Source organism: Drosophila subpulchrella, chromosome 3R, assembly GCF_014743375.2.
Source record: "Drosophila subpulchrella strain 33 F10 #4 breed RU33 chromosome 3R, RU_Dsub_v1.1 Primary Assembly, whole genome shotgun sequence".
Classification (NCBI taxonomy): Eukaryota; Metazoa; Arthropoda; class Insecta; order Diptera; family Drosophilidae; genus Drosophila; species Drosophila subpulchrella.
Genome location: NC_050609.1, coordinates 5,081,723 through 5,102,107, shown reverse-complemented (window position 1 = coordinate 5,102,107; position 20,385 = coordinate 5,081,723). Strand labels below are relative to the sequence as shown.

Below are 20,385 nucleotides of genomic sequence, written 5' to 3'. Positions count from 1 at the left end.
CAAAACTGCACTTCTAACTTTCATAACTTGGGTAATTGGGTTCCGATTTAGAAGTGGCATACCTTTTTGAGTTTGTGGTTGAATTCTCTTATATTCTACATTAAAATATTTCGATTTAACGATGGTCAAAATTTTACCCCCTTTTCATGTTCAAATTTTCCGCATTTCCAGCGGGCTTTCAATACGGGGACCCAAAACTGCACTTCTAACTTTCATAACTTGGGTAATTGGGTTCCGATTTAGAAGTGGCATACCTTTTTGAGTTTGTGGTTGAATTCTCTTATATTCTACAATTTAATATTGCGATTTAACGATGGTCAAAATTTTAACCCCTTTTCATGTTCAAATTTTTCGCATTTCCAGCGGACTTTCAATACGGGGACCCAAACCCGCACTTCTAACTTTCATAACTTGTGTATTTGGACTCCGATTTAGAAGCGGCATACCTTTTTGAGTTTGTGGTTGAATTTTCTTATATTCTACATTAAAATATTTCGATTTAACGATGGTCAAAATTTTAACCCCATTTCATGTTCAAATTTTTCGCATTTCCAGCGGGCTTTCAATACGGGGACCCAAGTCTGCACTTCTAACTTTCATAACTTGTGTATTTGGACTCCAATTTAGAAGTGGCATACCTTTTTGAGTTTGTGGTTGAATTCTCTTATATTCTACATTATAATATTTCGATTTAACGATGGTCAAAATTTTAGCCCCTTTCATGTTCAAATTTTCCGCATTTCCAGCGGGCTTTCAATACGGGGACCCAAAAACTGCACTTCTAACTTTCATAACTTGTGTATTTGGACTCCGATTTAGAAGTGGCATACCTTTTTGAGTTTGTGGTTGAATTCTCTTATATTCTACAATTTAATATTTCGATTTAACGATGGTCAAAATTTTAACCCCTTTTCATGTTCAAATTTTCCGCATTTCCAGCGGGCTTTCAATACGGGGACCCAAGTCTGCACTTCTAACTTTCATAACTTGTGTATTTGGACTCCGATTTAGAAGTGGCATACCTTTTTGAGTTTGTGGTTGAATTCTCTTATATTCTACATTAAAATATTTCGATTTAACGATGGTCAAAATTTTAGCCCCTTTTCATGTTCAAATTTTCCGCATTTCCAGCGGGCTTTCAGTACGGGGACCCAAATCTGGACTTCTAACTTTCATAACTTGTGTATTTGGACTCCGATTTAGAAGTGGCATACCTTTTTGAGTTTGTGGTTGAATTCTCTTATATTCTACATTAAAATATTTCGATTTAACGATGGTCAAAATTTTACCCCCTTTTCATGTTCAAATTTTCCGCATTTCCAGCGGGCTTTCAATACGGGGACCCAAAACTGCACTTCTAACTTTCATAACTTGTGTATTTGGACTCCGATTTAGAAGTGGCATACCTTTTTGAGTTTGTGGTTGAATTCTCTTATATTCTACATTAAAATATTTCGATTTAACGATGGTCAAAATTTTACCCCCTTTTCATGTTCAAATTTTCCGCATTTCCAGCGGGCTTTCAATACGGGGACCCAAAACTGCACTTCTAACTTTCATAACTTGTGTATTTGGACTCCGATTTAGAAGTGGCATACCTTTTTGAGTTTGTGGTTGAATTCTCTTATATTCTACATTATAATATTTCGATTTAACGATGGTCAATATTTTAGCCCCTTTCATGTTCAAATTTTCCGCATTTCCAGCGGGCTTTCAATACGGGGACCCAAAACTGCACTTCTAACTTTCATAACTTGTGTATTTGGACTCCGATTTAGAAGTGGCATACCTTTTTGAGTTTGTGGTTGAATTCTCTTATATTCTACAATTTAATATTTCGATTTAACGATGGTCAAAATTTTAACCCCTTTTCATGTTCAAATTTTCCGCATTTCCAGCGGGCTTTCAATACGGGGACCCAAGTCTGCACTTCTAACTTTCATAACTTGTGTATTTGGACTCCGATTTAGAAGTGGCATACCTTTTTGAGTTTGTGGTTGAATTCTCTTATATTCTACATTAAAATTTTTCGATTTAACGATGGTCAAAATTTTAGCCCCTTTTCATGTTCAAATTTTCCGCATTTCCAGCGGGCTTTCAATGCGGGGACCCAAATCTGTACTTCTAACTTTCATAACTTGTGTATTTGGACTCCGATTTAGAAGAGGCATACCTTTTTGAGTTTGTGGTTGAATTCTCTTATATTCTACATTAAAATATTTCGATTTAACGATGGTCAAAATTTTACCCCCTTTTCATGTTCAAATTTTCCGCATTTCCAGCGGGCTTTCAATACGGGGACCCAAAACTGCACTTCTAACTTTCATAACTTGTGTATTTGGACTCCGATTTAGAAGTGGCATACCTTTTTGAGTTTGTGGTTGAATTCTCTTATATTCTACATTAAAATATTTCGATTTAACGATGGTCAAAATTTTACCCCCTTTTCATGTTCAAATTTTCCGCATTTCCAGCGGGCTTTCAATACGGGGACCCAAATCTGCACTTCTAACTTTCATAACTTGTGTATTTGGACTCCAATTTAGAAGTGGCATACCTTTTTGAGTTTGTGGTTGAATTCTCTTATATTCTACATTATAATATTTCGATTTAACGATGGTCAAAATTTTACCCCCTTTTCATGTTCAAATTTTCCGCATTTCCAGCGGGCTTTCAATACGGGGACCCAAGTCTGCACTTCTAACTTTCATAACTTGTGTATTTGGACTCCGATTTAGAAGTGGCATACCTTTTTGAGTTTGTGGTTGAATTCTCTTATATTCTACATTAAAATTTTTCGATTTAACGATGGTCAAAATTTTAGCCCCTTTTCATGTTCAAATTTTCCGCATTTCCAGCGGGCTTTCAATGCGGGGACCCAAATCTGTACTTCTAACTTTCATAACTTGTGTATTTGGACTCCGATTTAGAAGTGGCATACCTTTTTGAGTTTGTGGTTGAATTCTCTTATATTCTACATTAAAATATTTCGATTTAACGATGGTCAAAATTTTACCCCCTTTTCATGTTCAAATTTTCCGCATTTCCAGCGGGCTTTCAATACGGGGACCCAAAACTGCACTTCTAACTTTCATAACTTGTGTATTTGGACTCCGATTTAGAAGTGGCATACCTTTTTGAGTTTGTGGTTGAATTCTCTTATATTCTACATTATAATATTTCGATTTAACGATGGTCAATATTTTAGCCCCTTTCATGTTCAAATTTTCCGCATTTCCAGCGGGCTTTCAATACGGGGACCCAAAACTGCACTTCTAACTTTCATAACTTGTGTATTTGGACTCCGATTTAGAAGTGGCATACCTTTTTGAGTTTGTGGTTGAATTCTCTTATATTCTACAATTTAATATTTCGATTTAACGATGGTCAAAATTTTAACCCCTTTTCATGTTCAAATTTTCCGCATTTCCAGCGGGCTTTCAATACGGGGACCCAAGTCTGCACTTCTAACTTTCATAACTTGTGTATTTGGACTCCGATTTAGAAGTGGCATACCTTTTTGAGTTTGTGGTTGAATTCTCTTATATTCTACATTAAAATATTTCGATTTAACGATGGTCAAAATTTTACCCCCTTTTCATGTTCAAATTTTCCGCATTTCCAGCGGGCTTTCAATGCGGGGACCCAAATCTGTACTTCTAACTTTCATAACTTGTGTATTTGGACTCCGATTTAGAAGTGGCATACCTTTTTGAGTTTGTGGTTGAATTCTCTTATATTCTACATTAAAATATTTCGATTTAACGATGGTCAAAATTTTACCCCCTTTTCATGTTCAAATTTTCCGCATTTCCAGCGGGCTTTCAATACGGGGACCCAAATCTGGACTTCTAACTTTCCTAACTTGGGTAATTGGGTTCCGATTTAGAAGCGGCATACCTTTTTGAGTTTGTGGTTGAATTCTTTTATATTCTAAATTATAATATTTCGATTTAACGATGGTCAAAATTTTACCCCCTTTTCATGTTCAAATTTTCCGCATTTCCAGCGTGCTTTCAATACGGGGACCCAAAACTGCACTTCTAACTTTCATAACTTATTTATTTGGACTCCGATTTAGAAGTGGCATACCTTTTTGAGTTTGTGGTTGAATTCTCTTATATTCTACAATTTAATATTTCGATTTAACGATGGTCAAAATTTTAACCCCTTTTCATGTTCAAATTTTCCGCATTTCCAGCGGGCTTTCAATACGGGGACCCAAAACTGCACTTCTAACTTTCATAACTTGTGTATTTGGACTCCGATTTAGAAGTGGCATACCTTTTTGAGTTTATGGTTGAATTTTCTTATATTCTACATTAAAATATTTCGATTTAACGATGGTCAAAATTTTAGCCCCTTTTCATGTTCAAATTTTTCGCATTTCCAGCGGGCTTTCAATACGGGGACCCAAAACTGCACTTCTAACTTTCATAACTTGTGTATTTGGACTCCGATTTAGAAGTGGCATACCTTTTTGAGTTTGTGGTTGAATTCTCTTATATTCTACATTATAATATTTCGATTTAACGATGGTCAAAATTTTAGCCCCTTTCATGTTCAAATTTTCCGCATTTCCAGCGGGCTTTCAATACGGGGACCCAAGTCTGCACTTCTAACTTTCATAACTTGTGTATTTGGACTCCGATTTAGAAGTGGCATACCTTTTTGAGTTTGTGGTTGAATTCTCTTATATTCTACATTAAAATATTTCGATTTAACGATGGTCAAAATTTGACCCCCTTTTCATGTTCAAATTTTCCGCATTTCCAGCGGGCTTTCAATACGGGGACCCAAAACTGCACTTCTAACTTTCATAACTTATTTATTTGGACTCCGATTTAGAAATGGCATACCTTTTTGAGTTTGTGGTTGAATTCTCTTATATTCTACATTATAATATTTCGATTTAACGATGGTCAAAATTTTAGCCCCTTTCATGTTCAAATTTTCCGCATTTCCAGCGGGCTTTCAATACGGGGACCCAAGTCTGCACTTCTAACTTTCATAACTTGTGTATTTGGACTCCGATTTAGAAGTGGCATACCTTTTTGAGTTTGTGGTTGAATTGTCTTATATTCTACATTAAATATTTCGATTTAACGATGGTCAGAATTTTCACCCATTTTCATGTTCGAATTTTCCTTATTTCCAGCGGGCTTTCAGAATGGGGACCAAAATCTGCACTTCTAACTTTCATAACTTGGGTAATTGGATCCCGATTTAGAAGTGGCATACCTCTATGAGTTTGTGATTAAATTCTCTAATATTCTACATATTTTTATTTTTAACGACTGCTAAAACTGTATTTTATTTCTGAAGTCACAAATCAAACAGTAAATTTCATTGAAACATTCTTAAAGCTTCCTATTATAATTTAGATATAATACCATTTAAGTCTTGGCATTTATAACCATATTCGAATCGTGTTCTGCTCCAGTGATTTCGAACCGAGCAAAGTTCCTATGCAAAGTTAGATCACTCACAACGCCGTTCTCCAGGGATCCAATGCCATATATGGCAAATTAAAGACAAGCCCAACGCAGTTCTCATATTTCCCCCAGATAAAGACACGCCACACAAATTGTCTTAATTAATTAATATCATAAATATGCGACGGGGCTTAATTGCCGATGGAGAGCAGGCCGCTAAAAAAAAATATACAGAAGGCAAGAGAAAAACAAATCTCTCATGGCAACTAATTAGCCAGGAAATGACCCCGGCTGACCGAGGGGCATGGCATTCGGCATTCAAGACTGGCCGGCTGAGTGACCCTAATCGACAGGAAGCTGACTCAATCTGGGAGCGATTCGCAGGCCCAGGGCCAAATGCAGCTGCCACTTTTTGCGATCGCTGCTGCACTTCACTTGCAATCAATATTCATAAATCTCTTGGCAAGGGTTAACCAATTAATAACGTGACCCGTTTATTTTATTTCACTCCGCTTTTCGCCTCCTTTTGTCAAATCAACCTGGGTGATCGTTCCACGTTTTCCAATGAAAATCGCAGACAGACTCGCACACAAAGCCTTTCAGCATTTGTCAACGAGAGGCGACGTTGACACCGCCGACAACAAACACGAACGAATGAAAGCCAACAGCCAAGAAAACTGCAAGAAAATTAAGGCAACCATCCGGGCTCAATGCACACGGGGCACAGTGGTTCTAACTATTCTGGCAGTTCTTCAGAAGGTATGTGGAAATGAAACTCTAAGTTTGCTGAAAGAATGGGTAGTTGATGAAATATGATGGCTTTCATGTGTTTTTAGGTGCTGAAGTTTGAAAGTTTGGAGTCGATGCAAATTTGTGAGCTCAAAAATAATGAAGTACAAGAATTGGAAACTAATGATGTTTTAAGGGAACACGGTTAGCATTTCTTAGAAACATCCTAAAAGTTTAAGACCCGATTTAAAAAAGGGAGAATGTTTGAGGATCGGTAACTTCCGAACCACCCTTTCTGATCAAGGCCAGAACCACTGTGCGCGGCAGCACAACCTTTGTTACCCTGTGCCGAACGGAAATCGCTGACATGGACCACACCACAGCAGTCAAGTCAAACCGAGGCAAGAAAACCAAGCCAAGCACAAACACAATCTCCAGAAGCTTGGCACTCAGCGAGGCTTGCCTAATGTTTAATTAAGGTGATTGCTGTGCGGTCACCTGGCGATGTTGCTGCTGTTGCTGCTGCAGCGGTTGGTGTTGCTGTTGCGGTTTTGGCGAACGACAACAACACCTCACGATCGCCAAATTGGTTTGTAAGGATAAGCTTTTGAGAGGGGGATTGGGAAAAGTAAAAGACCTGTGTCAAATGCCTGGGCCAAAGGACATCTCCAAAGAATCGGGCAGCAGCAGCAGCAGAATCTGCTGCAGTGGCCTTAATGAAGATTAATTGCAATCAGCGAGCCACTTGAGCCGCGATTAATTGCAGGAACCACTGGACATGGAAATGGAACCGAACTTCCTCCTAGACTCGCAGCCTCGCAGACCTGATGATGATGATGATGATGCCTCTCGGAATGGAATGGTTCACAAGTTCACGACTGCGACGACGGCAACTTAATTGCCATTTACATGGGAGGCAAGATTGTGATTGCTCCCGGCCAGGCTTTGTTGGTGGCACAATGCAGTTGATGGATTGCATTTGCCCCTCCATTTCTCCAGTATTTGCATAATGGCCCGATGCCTTTGGAGATTCGTCACAGCCACTAACATAATCGACTCGAACTGGTCCAAAATCAAAAGTTGCGTTAAGTCTGCCATTAGCATAAGACGTGTGTGGGTCGAAAAAGTGTGCCACAAATGGCTTCGTATAGGTCAACTTGATTATTATTATTTTATTTATCTATATCCATTTTTTTTTTTTGCATTGTCACCTGCGGTCTGGAAGTTGGCGCCAAGTCTGCGCCGCTGGCCAAATCAAATCGAATAAAATCGATTTGGAACTCTAAAATGTATATATGAAAGCCACAGCATGTGGGCTGATTTTTGGTTTCTGCGGCTTGCATTCGAGTTAAGTTATAATTTGTGTAAACTTTTTGACAACTTTCAAGTAGGAAAAAATTGCCATCACGGGTCTAAAAATATTAGCTTAACTCAGAAGCCAAAGGCCAGAGTAGAACGTGGGATTTATTGGATCTTAAACATGACTTAAATGGCATTAAGGGAATAAGCCAGTTCCGTTGACGATTGTAACATGTCAATTAGGTAAATTGTAGTTAATGACATTGGTTTTTCTCTTATAAGGGATGTAATTTTGTTTTAACGTTTATAATTTTACTTTTTTATTGGGCAAAAGTATACATCTTTCATGGGATTCTTTCCTCAGCACGGACAAGGGACTTTAATATTTAAGTTTAATTTTTACTCATTTCGTTTAAAATTAAATAAAATGGAAAATTTAAGCATTTAACAGTTTTAATTAATATAAGAATTTTTTATTTGATTTTGAAATCGTTTTTTATGAAACTTAAAAATACTTACTTTTTACTGATTTGAATACTTTCAAAATAAATGGTGCAATAGTCTAGTTTGGTTCAGAAGATTACGTTTTTATTTCAAACATTTTTTTATCAGTGAGTGCATAGCACAAATTTTCCAATTTGTTTATCATATATCTGTGTTTCCTGCTACTTTTCTTTAATGTGCCATTTATCTTGTTTTGGCATCTATTGAACAAAGAAATAAATGGTAAACTCCTTTTGAGATCCTAATATATATCTATCGCTTAAGTGGACTTCTTGATCTTTTTAGAATAACGCCCAACCTGTCGGCGCCTTATAGTGGAACTCGGTGGCAACCCACGCACATTACGCTAAAAAAAAGACCCTCAACAAACCCAGATCGAAAACCACAATCATTTAAATACAGCAAAATCAAACGAGTGCTAGAAAAGACAAAAAAATCCATAAGCAGAGTTCAGTTGAAATTGGTTGGATTTTCGTTGAAAAACCGCAAAACGCGTTTTTCATTTGCATAAAAAATTGTTGTCTGTGCCAGGCAATCGAACATGCGGCAGACAGAAGACTGAAGAGTCGAGAGTCGGGGACCAAGACCGAGACCAAGCCCCAGAGTTGATTTCATTCATGAGGTAGAGCTCCATTCATAAGCCGAGCATTTCTAGTTTAAGGTAAGCCACACTGGACACCTACGATCCGATGGAGAGCTGCATACAGCATGCAGCGTACTGCATATAGCAAAAGTGCATAACTGCAACTGCAACTGCACATTATTTATAACATTTTGCCGTTTTGGGGTCACATGTTGGCGTGTGTTGCAAATTAAATTTGCAAATTATAGGCTGTCGCTGGGGGTTTCCGGTTAACGACCAAAGTCAGTCCTTCTCCGGAGCACAGCCACATCTTGTGATGCTTCAGATGTGTTGCAGCACAAATAAACTTCATCTCTAGAGATCCCCAAAAAAAAAAACGTACATATATAAATGTATATATCTTGAGTCCCCGCTTTTTGGCTCAGCTGCACTTCATCACGCTCTTTTTTTCGGCGCGGGGGTCCTCTCATGACAACCTCAATGGATATTCACACACAGCTGGGCCCAAATATGGCGCATTCGGCACAAAATGGTCTCGTCTGAACCGAACCGTGTTTTGGCCACATTTGAACTGTCATGCCGGGGCCAGCAGGCTGGATCACTCGTACTTGGCCAGCACCAGCGAGTTCCAGGCCATCTGACATTTTGAAGCGAAATGTCAGTCACAGCTCAACATCCCGCCATCGTCGGTCCGTCTGTTCTGTCTCTTATTTTACCATTTTTTTGTACTTTCTGTCCAGCGGCTTCAGTCTAGAGCGCTTGAGCCGCTGATGGTGGTTTACTGGGGGTTCGGTAAGCGTTTAGCGGCCATTACCACCGTGGGTTGCCCAAGATGGCTTAGACCAAATGCTCGAGGAAAGTGTCAGCGGTGCGAGGAGGCGAAGTTAAAATGCCCTTGATTTGTTAAAATTTTATTCAAGATCAATGTATGAAAAACGAGGCATTCTTTTCTAATTGTATTATGATTCCATTATTGTAATAGAAATTCAAAAACATATGACTATTAGATTCTTTAGGTGCCAACAAAAATTTCTGAAGATATCATATTTAATAAAAAACCTTTCAAAGTGTGGTATAATAAAATGAACTAACCCAACAAAAGTTGAATAGTTATAAACACCTTATTTTCCGAAAAACTGATCAGTTGATTCTGATCGTTGTTTTGCATAAAACTCTCCATAATCATTATACTACTTACTAAATTTTTAATAAAGAAAATACAATATATTTTTCTATGCGTATATTTAAACACTTTAACTTTTCCTTTCCAACGATCGTATGAAATTATTGATCTTAAGTCATATAATAAACAAAAAAAATATATATATTTAAAATAACTTTAAAATTAATTACAAACCGAAAAACCCCTATCCCTCTTATATTGCCCCCAATTACTATCTCTTCTGCGTCTTTTACGTAAATCAATTCACAATGGAGCTTTCCAAAAAATCCCCTCTCCTTCATTGAGATCTCGACTGTCCGTCATACCCTTTTGCCGCACATCAAGGGTACTCCACTCGAAAAACAGGGGCAGCCATCATCATCGTCATCGCCGCCAGAGATCACAGATCATACAAGATTTCCAACTAAATATGGTAGCCAAATAATTTACATCAACTCTTGTGCTCTTTATTGTTCTGTTTGCTGTTGTCGCTATATCTTTTATAGTTGCCATTGCTGTTGTTGTTGCAGTTTTGCGTGATTTGAAGTTTTATGTTATTGCTCTTCTAGTTGTTTCTTGAATTTTTTGTGGGCGTAGCGCGCGCCTGGCTGCCCACTCTTGGATTGCCTTTTTCAGTGCCGCTTTTTGTTTGGTTTGGTTCGGATTTTTGTTTTGTATTTTTTTTTCACTTCGAGAAATTCGATTGGTGGTCAAAGTCTGGTAGCCAAATTTCAAGTGCGTCCTCCCCGTTTCCATCAAAAGAAATCATCAAGGGGCTTTGTGTGCTCACGCCACTTGACACATTTCAATGGAGGGGAGCAGACAAATCAGAAAATAGCTGTTCCCCGGCCCATTTTCAGAGTCCGAAACTCACAAATTACGCGCATATTTTCTAATGAGCTCAACCATGCCGCATATCGCCATGGTTCGAAATCATTCGACGGCTCGCACGGAACGCCTGAGAATTCAGTAAAGACGACATTTTCCGAGAGAAAAGAAAAGTCTTTTTCGTTTGGTGGCACCAAGATTTATGCGTCTCCATCCCAACCCCTTGGCACCACCTCATCCTTGGCAATTGGTGCCAACTGATGGCTTGGACAGACACATATCGTTAGCACAAAAGCCGAAAACTGTCCGCTGGCATTTTCGGTTCCATGTCAAACGCTGAAAGATGCGACAATTTGTGGCGATCCCAAAAAGTGGACAGGAGGGCTAATTAGTGGGAGGATGGGGATGGGGATGGGCACGAAACATATCTTAGTCGTTTAGCTGTCAAGGGGTTAAATGGCGACTCCAGTTGTGCGGAAACTTAATGAAATATTTTGCTTAAATAGCACCTTATATTGATCTATCAGCAAATTATTGTAGATCATTAAAATTTATAAAAATAAGTCTTAAGTTTTAATATTTCCAGGGACAACTACATTAATTATGAACTCTTAGTTACATATGGTTAGAACTTTTTTATGCGCATACTGTTAAGTTTAATAAGTTTTCAAAACATATAAAAAACTATCTGAATCTTCCTTAAAAATTATTAAAAACAATACTTCCAAAACTGAAATAATAAAAATTTTCCATTTAAATATATTTCTCTTAACTTTAAACTTATACATAGTCAAAACAAAATAAAACAATTGATAGTTTACAAAATATTTTGATAAGGAATAGTATATTTTGAGTAAATATAGTAAAATTCATCTACGATGTTTATAAATTATAATTTCAACAAAGTGTGTACAGTAGGCAATAGTAACCAGTAAACTGCGTCTATTAAGGAAGATTAAAGTTGAAGTAACCCCACAAGAGTCCCAACCTTTCCCATAACATATGCGAATGCAATCGCAGTCTTTTCTGCCTATCTCTATCCCCCTTTTCCTGGCCAGACCCAACAAAACTGTAACCAAACTTACTAACTTTGCCAACGGGCCCCCGCAGAAAAAAGACTAATATAAAATAAATAAAACTAAAAGAAGTCAAGCCCGAAAAAAAGCCACGCCAGCAGCAAGTTTTCCCAAATGCGACACGCGTTGACTTTGGGCCACTGCAGAGACTTGGGATATCTTTTTTGTTTTTTTTTTTTTGTATTATTTTTTCCGTCTGTCGTTTGGGCCGTCTGTGAGTTTCTGGTGGAAGCTGTTGCCACTTCCTCGAACCTCTCGCTCGCACAAAGGCGACATTGCATTTGAACAGTGGAACAAATTTGCAGCTGATTTATGTAAATCGCCGACGAGTTTTATTTAACTTTTTGTTGGTGGTTCCCAATCAGCGTATTGAATGCTCCCGCTCAGCCGCCCACCACTCCCTAATCCTCTGGTGCACTACTTGCTGGCTTTCTTCTCTCAGTCGGCTGATCGGTGCCGTTAGTTGGCCCAAGTTTGTTGGTGGCGTGTGTATCTGAGAGATACAAAACTGCAATTCATTGAGCGAAAATTTTCGGTCGTTATGAATGGAGCAACCCACGCGCCAATACTAAAGTGGCTCTCGTTGCGACCGTTGTTCTTGTAGCTGCTGCTGTTGCTGTTGCACTTACTGCTGGCGTTGTCAACTGCAGTTGGCCAAGATGCGACTCTATATATGAGCTAAAAAATGATTTTTATGTTATTTTAATTTAAAAAGCAATATTTTAATTTATTTTTCAGCTTATGGGTCAAACTTGTAGAACTGGGATATCAAACCTCTGAAATACAAATTAATAAATGCCTAAATATTTTTTCGGCAAAAAATATTAGCTGAACAATTTTCAAAAGTAGTTATGAATGCTTAAGAAAAAAATCTTTTAAATGTTTTTGTTTATTTTAATTTATTATCTATTACTTGCATTTTACATTTTGTAATATTAAAGAACGAAATCATTTTCTGAGTATTCAACTTCCATTTGATTTTCTTTAATCTCATATTCCAAATGTTCGCAACATGTCCCAACTTTGCTTCATTTTTCCTACTCCTGTCCGCCATTACAGGCAATTTTAAATATAAAATAATTTATCAAGTGGCAAAACAAAACACACTTCCCCAAGCAGGCCATAAAATCAAGCAACAGGGGAAAAAATCGATCAATGCCCCAGAGCTGTCAGACATCGTGACAAGCGGCAAAACCAAAGCTCAACCTAAACTCTGGGGTTATGGTTTTTTTTTCTCGCTGTTGGCCAATATTCAAATGCAATTTATGTCATCGCCGCTTGCATTTATGCATTTATGACGTCAGCCTGACCATGGGAAGTGGTTAGCAGTGGTTGTTGTTACTGCTATTGCAGCTGTAGCAAGTCGTAAAATTGTAATGGCCGCAAAAAAAAGCCTGGCGGAGGAGTGGAAAATAAGCCATTCACGGATAAGATTTTGAGACCCGTAATGAATAGCGCTAAAGTGCAAATTAATTACGAAAAACCTTATGCCAAGATTTTTACTAGTTGCAGATACATTTTATGGTCAGAGATACGTTCAGATAATCCCCGCATTTAATGGGCCTTTTCTCACATACTTAACAACTTACTCGTCGCTTTCTTGGGAACAGCAAACGACTAAAGAAAATGATTCTAGGCCAAATAATAAAGGTAATACGAACAAAAGTAGCCGTTGACAATCGCCTGAAATATGATAGTTCCGATCGAAACGGTTCTCCAGACGATTAGTCCGTTTCCTACCCACTGAGCTTTTGAACAAACATTTCATTGATGGGGAAGAGATTTCTTTCGAAATGTTTTTCATTGAATGCATCTCGAATGGCTGTTGAAGCGTTTGACAGTTAATTTGTTTGCATTGACAAAGCGACGGGGAAGAGCAGTAAAATTTCGGCATTTTCCGGTCCCCCGATTTTCAACATTTCGGATCTCGGATCTCGGACATGCTAATGCGGTTCCGGTGTGCCTGGCTAATGGCCAAGAGACAGCATCTTACCAACAGCACCTTAGCCCATGGCCATCAATTTGCATTTGCTGCCCACACTTACGACTCGCGTGCCCTTTTGGCACCTGGGGTTTCTTCTCTTTGGGTCCAAAGTTTTGTCTTGAGCTTCGTTTCATTCATGATTTCATCATCGAGCTATGTGGGCGCAGTTTACTACGATGCGTTTCTTCATTCATAAAAAAATGGGAGAAAAAAAAACCAACTTCATTAAGAAACGCGTGCCCAGCCCTCAACCATTCCCTATATCTCTTTCACCTCTTGGCCAGTTAGTAACCCAATACTTGCTTTTATTTGGTTAGGCTTAAAAACTTGGGGAATGGGTTGTCCGTATTTTCCATATCTTGATTTGCTTCTGGTTTCATCTTCTATCGCTCCTTCGACTCGACTGCGTGCCTCGCTTAATTTTAGCAACATTTAACCCAGTTTTTGGCCACTTCGCTGTTTCTGCCGCTGCTGCTTCTTCGTTCGCTTAATTTTTTGTTTGCTAATGAAGTGTCAACAACAAATTGAATGTCTAACATTTGTTGCATGTCGCCAGTGAAACACAAACAACAACCATCGTTGAACATATGTCTGTGTCTTTGTTTAATGCTTTAAATAAATAAAATGTGCATGCAATTGCAGAAAAAAACGAAAGGAGATTTAATGTAAAACGACAACTGGTTAGCGAATACCCTTTTTATAGGAATTAAATTTTAACTTGTAAAGAAATCCTTTAATATTAATGAAGTAATATCCTAGTGATGGATAAAGCATGATTTTTTTATAAATATATATATGTATGTATATTTTATATATTTTGTTTTTAGGGATTTAAGTAATTTTCTATATAATTTATATACAACACAGAAAGGAAATTTAGTTTTCAATTTCAATACAATTTATAGCCGTTTTAAAATATTTTTTAAAAATCCTTGCAGTAATGTTGTAACTAAAGTTAATTAGAACACTATTTTTTAGTTAATGGAAAAATTGTTGAGTCGAAGGCCATAATCACCAACACTATTTTAGAGGCGGAAACTTATTAGACTTAGTATTGTGAGTTACAGCTAATTTTCTAAAATAACAAGAAATATAACCATGCGGACCATGTTGACAATTTAATACACATCTTATCTAACTGCCTCCCCATTTGAGGCATCAAATACTCAGGAGTTTCCATCTTCCATAAGCTACTTCGAATCCATCGAATAACCATTCAAATCCACCATTCAAAGAGCATTAATATATAATTTATGCCAACACGTAGCCGCCACGTAGGCAGAGGCGAAACGGCGACGTGAACGGCAAACATGCCCTGGCCCAAGGCACAAACCCAATTCATTCATTTGGTTGTTGTTTCTGTTTGCTGCCTGGTGTTGCCGTTGCTGTTGCTGTTGCAATCATCGAACATCGCTTGCCAAGTGTGTCGACTGCGCAGCTACTGCAAAAAGCCAAACTAAAGTTAACATCGACAACAACAACGATCAATTTGCATACAACGGCGGCCGTTTTGTGAATGAAAATATACATTTTTTGTTGTTGTTTTTTTTGTGATTTTCTGGTTTTGTTTTTGGCCGAGAAACAACAACAAATTAAAGCAACAAATGCAATAAATTGTTAAATTTTATTATTCTGCGCCGCAGATACAGGGTGCTGCCGACTTGTACGACCTACGCACAGTGGACACCGCCAGTGGCAACCCACACAACAAACGAAAAACGCGACAAGTATCTGGGTATCTGTAAGATACGCAAGACAAACTACGGACTGCGAGCTGCGACTGTTGTTGCGGCTAATTTGATTTCTGCATTGGCAAACGCTTTGCCAACTAAGCCAAAAGCTGCCGATTGTTGTTTCTGCGGTTTCGGACGCCAACACAAAAGATATGGCCTCAGATACAGATACAGATAGATATTGCTGTAGATGGGGCTACAACAACTTGGTTTTGTTCATTGATCACTTGATTTTTTTTCTGCTCGCTCCTAGTGGTTCGTCGCCGTTGATTCATTCATTTAATTTTCTATTTTCTGTTTCTGTTTCCACCATTTACTTTTCATATTAATTGCTGGCGATGCCAAGACGTAAATGTGATAATAAATTATTACAGCAAAAGACATTTACTGGGTGGGCGTCCATTACAACAACCATAACAACCAGCGACAGACACTCAAGTCAAGTTGAAGCCGATGTTGCTCGGATCGGATCGGCTTGGTTTTGTTGCCTTTGCAAGCCGCTCAGCCGACTGACTGTTTGCTTTATTCATTTTCAATGCGTTTTAATTATATTCATAAGAATTATAGTTACACAAACCGTTTCCTGTCGCCGTCAAGTGAAAGAGCCCACTAAGCAGAACCAATTAAAAAAGGCTGGAAAAGAAATTAATCAACATATTGGCAAGGTTAGCCACCCAATAAAACTATAAAACATAATTTAGTTGTATTTCTAGGAAAATAATATGTTAATTTGATAAAGCAGTTGTAGTTGTAAACATAGTTTGTCTGCTTCGTAATCAGTACATAAATTTTAGGGCTGTACTCAGCTGAATTTTGTTATGGGCGTCGGTGGTGTAGTGGTTAGCATAGTTGCCTTCCAAGCAGTTGATCCGGGTTCGATTCCCGGCCGACGCAATTGAATTTTTTTAATTTATTTTATTATTATTTTATTATATTTTATTTATTGTTAATCTCTTTTTTATTTTATATATTATTTTTTTTATTTTTTTATCAAGTTTTAGAACCATTAAAATAGTTAAATTAACAAAACAAATAATGTGTCTTTTTTAATAAAAATTTATATAAATTTGAATATACCTACTTTTATTTTTTTTAAATTTTATTTTTCTTAAATTAGTTTAAAAAAAACATTTTTGCATACCAAAAAAATATATTACCTGATGGTGTAGTGTAGGTTGGCCAGGGTTTGTTTCCTGTACATAAACTTACAAATCAATAAAATTCAACATTCCTTAGGATGATACCAATAATTTGACTCTTTTCTCAAGACAATAAAAAATATGCAAGACCCTTGATTTTCTAGTTTCAGCTCTCCATAGAATATTTATCATACATACTAAAGCAGTGACCAATAAATGCCCCAATTTTAGTGTCAAGTTCAATTGCTCGAACTGACCACTTGCAACCCCGAAACTGATCGGCTGAAATGCACATAATTTGCTCAAGCGCTCACCAATTCGAACCAAAATCCCGTGCACTTAACGCATCAGTTGCCCTCTCGCCAAGAACTTGGGGGAAAAAATGATGACAAGCGAAATGAGAATTTATATGGGAAGCCATAAAGAAGGCGACGCATAAATAACAAGGCGTTCCAACTGAAGCATGGAACCTGGGCAATGGCAGCCGACAACCGGCAGCTCGAAGATCCCACAAAATCGGGAGAGAAGCTGCCGCACGCGCAACTAATTAAATTAAAGGCGATCTCGCCCAGGTCTCTGGGGTTCCGGATCGGATCGGAATGGTTTTTGGGTCCGTTATGTTGGGTGGGCGGTTGCAGTTTAGTCGTCTGACCAAACTACTTTGTGTGTGAAATTTATGTGCAATAATTTATAAAAAAAAGAAATGAGAGAAAAAAAACATAAGCAGCAGGCAGCGGTGCGCCAAAAAGTTCCCACACCCCCACTAGACGAAAATTGATCGCGCCTAAGCGAAGTGTGCATATTAAGTGCACCCACTTTCCAAGCCAAATTGGCAAACGCCTCCATTCTCTGGCAGATCGGTTACGTTTTTTCCTCATTTTTTGTTTTTTTTTTGTATCTGCCTTCTTTTTATGGAGCAAGTTCAGTTCGAGTGACTGACCCATGTGTGCTGGCTTTTTTGTGTAGGACAATGTGGCACGCGACTCGGCCACAGATCGCGGATCACGTGGGGCTATATACTATACATTATACTACTCCTCCTCCACCTCCACACAAAAGCGAAAATTCTGCGTGCGAACTTGGCATCGACAAGTGTAGGAAATGACGTCGTAATGTCTGGTCGCAAAAATGTTTGTGGCCGGTTTTTTTTTTTTGCGGGGGTTGCTTTGTGTGTATTCCACCCACCTGAGGCGCTGATCTGCCAAATGTCGGTCAGTCATGAGAAAATTCACACATATACGCTGAGTTCAAGGGCGGACCAAACCTTTTTGGCACACGCCACGGGCGTCTAGATGATGCAAGGAAAAAGTATCTGAAAACGGAGGCGTTTTTGGCACGCTTCGATCTGGAACGCCTCTTCGCCATTTTGGCCCCCACGTCTTTCAGCTTGCAACTTGCACTTTTTTCCACTCTAGATGCGTATGTCATTGTCGTCTGGTCGTGTGCCGACTCAAATAAATCAACATGTTGCTGCCTATCTTAGGCATCCGGTTCGCCCAGGCTCAATACCTATTTCTACACAATATTTCTTATTACCTACCTCGATCTTTTTTTTTTCAATTTTTTTTTTGGTTTTTGTTTTTAGCGCATTATGCAAAAGGCGACTCAATCAAGGCATTTTATTAAGCATTTTCAGGGGTTTTAATTTGCACTGGTTGAGTCGCAGCGTCGGCTCGCATTGTTGTTGGCTGTTTGGCTTTTTGGCATTACTTTTTTTCTCTTTCGGCCATGTCAGTGTGAGGCTGCGGCCACAAACATGGCAGTCAACAAATTTACGACATAATAATTTACATTTATCTGCTGCAACGAGGCAGTCACACTGCCACAGCAACAAAAACAACTGGATCGCGGCATAAGTGCGTGTGTGTATTAATAACAAGAAAGGAAAAGTCCGTAACCCCGTGGCCGAAGTGAAAATGTCCTTGCAAGGGCATGAAAGTAAAAATGGAAAAAATACCATATTCCAAAAAAATTAATTGTACTATTAAAGCACAAAATTTAAATTATTTAAATTTAAAACCTTTTAGTCAAGTTAATTTTTAAAAATCTACTAGGTTCCTTACTAAATACTTTTAGTAGCTTATGTTTAGTTTAAGGACTGAATAAAATGCCTGATAAATATATGGTAAAGTGGACTTTGTTGAGAATTCCAAAGAGTATTTTTAATAATATGTCTTGAGCACACCGACTTGAGAGAAGAACCTCACCCGTTCTTAGGTATCTTCAGGTGAGGGTATCAAAAGCCAGCGCCATGTTGTTTAATAAGTTACCTTCTTGCGATATGTCGACGTCAGACGCAGACGTCGCCTCTTTATCAGTTTATTACTTGGCAAACTTTTCATTTTAATATCATTCGCATTTGCGCAATGCATTTTGTTTTTTTTTTTTGTCTTTTTTTTTCATTTTGTATCTTTTTATGCCGCAGTTGAGCGACTTTTAATTTTGAACGCCTTCTTGGCAAGGCCTCTGCAAAGGAATCGGGTTGGTTGAGCGACGACGACGACGACGACGGCAAAGATGATAAATGCTTACCGGTTTTGCCTGTCAACCGGTGAGCTAAAATAAAAACTACAGCAAAATAAATACAGACCCTGGGATAAGGCCCGGTGCACTTTGAACCGAGCGCCACGTGTGGAAAACTTATCTTAGTTCAAAGTCAAGGAGCAGTTCCCCATTTCTCAATCTCTTTATTGCCGAGGAAACTTCGAAAATCGATAGAGCTAAAAATTGCCGGCAACGTTTTCCTGCAATTTCCCCAACTCTCTGTCAGTTTTCTTCGCTTTTCCTTGCTGGCGTAAACTTTTTTGTGGGCCCGGTGAATTTTCATGAATGAAAGCGGCAATCTATAGCATACTTTACAGGGCGCCTGCGTTGCCATTTTGATGGGTGTGTGTGTGGGTGCGTATCGGTGTGATTGCGGAAGTTTGCTATGACGAAAGCAAGGCCCTACAATGTCCTTGACTGCGGAAAGTTTCACACAACAGGTGGAATTTTAAAGACGTCTGTGTCTGCGCCGGTTTCTTTCCCCATTTTCACTTTCCCTCAATTTCGTTTGACGTAGTTGGGCAGCAAACAAAGTTGCGCGACTCGTAAATTTTCATTAGACGACTGTACAGTCGACACATTCGTCGATAAAAATAGTTCCAGTAATTAAAAGGCCAACAAGCGTGGAGAGCTTTTTTATTGGATAATCCAATTTCATTAAGGGTTTTCATAAAAGCAGAACGGATTAAAGTTAAGGGATTATTCTTAAACAGATCTGCAATTTCTAGGTATTTTATAGAGCTCTTGAAAAATCTCCTAATTTTAAAATAAACCCAATACTAATTTCCTAAAAAGAAATATATAAATACTTTCAAGTAGAAAAAAAATAATACAAAAATATAACAAAATATAAATGTAATATATAACGTATAATATAATATTTAATAATTTTAAAGCTTAAGATCATACTCAAATTAATATTATAATAAACATAAAACCTTCTAAAATACATTTAAGTTCAAAAATCTTAAAGATTTTAAATCTCTAGCTGAAGTTCATCTGATAATACACAAATCCAAGAGCAAATTCAATGGCAGAAGCTCCCCGGACAAAGTCGCAACACGTTTCCATGGTGAAATGTTTTGTTAAAAATAGTCGGCTCAGAAGCCTGACGTGGCTAACGATGATTAAGCCAGCCATGAAATTATTAACTTGTTTTCGCGACTCTCGACACAAATGTTACCATAAATGGTGCGATGAGAGGGAGAGAAGCGAAAACCGCAATTAAGCACAAATCACAAAGTTTGCCCAAACTTGGTTAAGACCAGTCAAAGGGAGCCAAAGAAAACAACCGAAACAGCCGAAACGATGAGATGATGGTTGAAAAAAAGCAGACACTAAATTTGTGGTGCCTACTTTTGACCAAATT

The 20,385-nt window shown here is 38.2% G+C and overlaps 1 protein-coding gene and 1 non-coding gene across 4 annotated transcripts in view; both read left to right on the top strand.

Annotated features, from left to right (window-relative positions):
• Nucleotides 1-20,385, top strand: part of LOC119557015 (AF4/FMR2 family member lilli) — a 53,316-nt gene that overhangs the window by 11,903 nt on the left and 21,028 nt on the right. The window lies entirely within an intron of this gene.
• Trnag-ucc lies at nt 16,156-16,227 on the top strand. Its single transcript has one exon. It is a non-coding gene; the product is annotated as a tRNA-Gly (tRNA).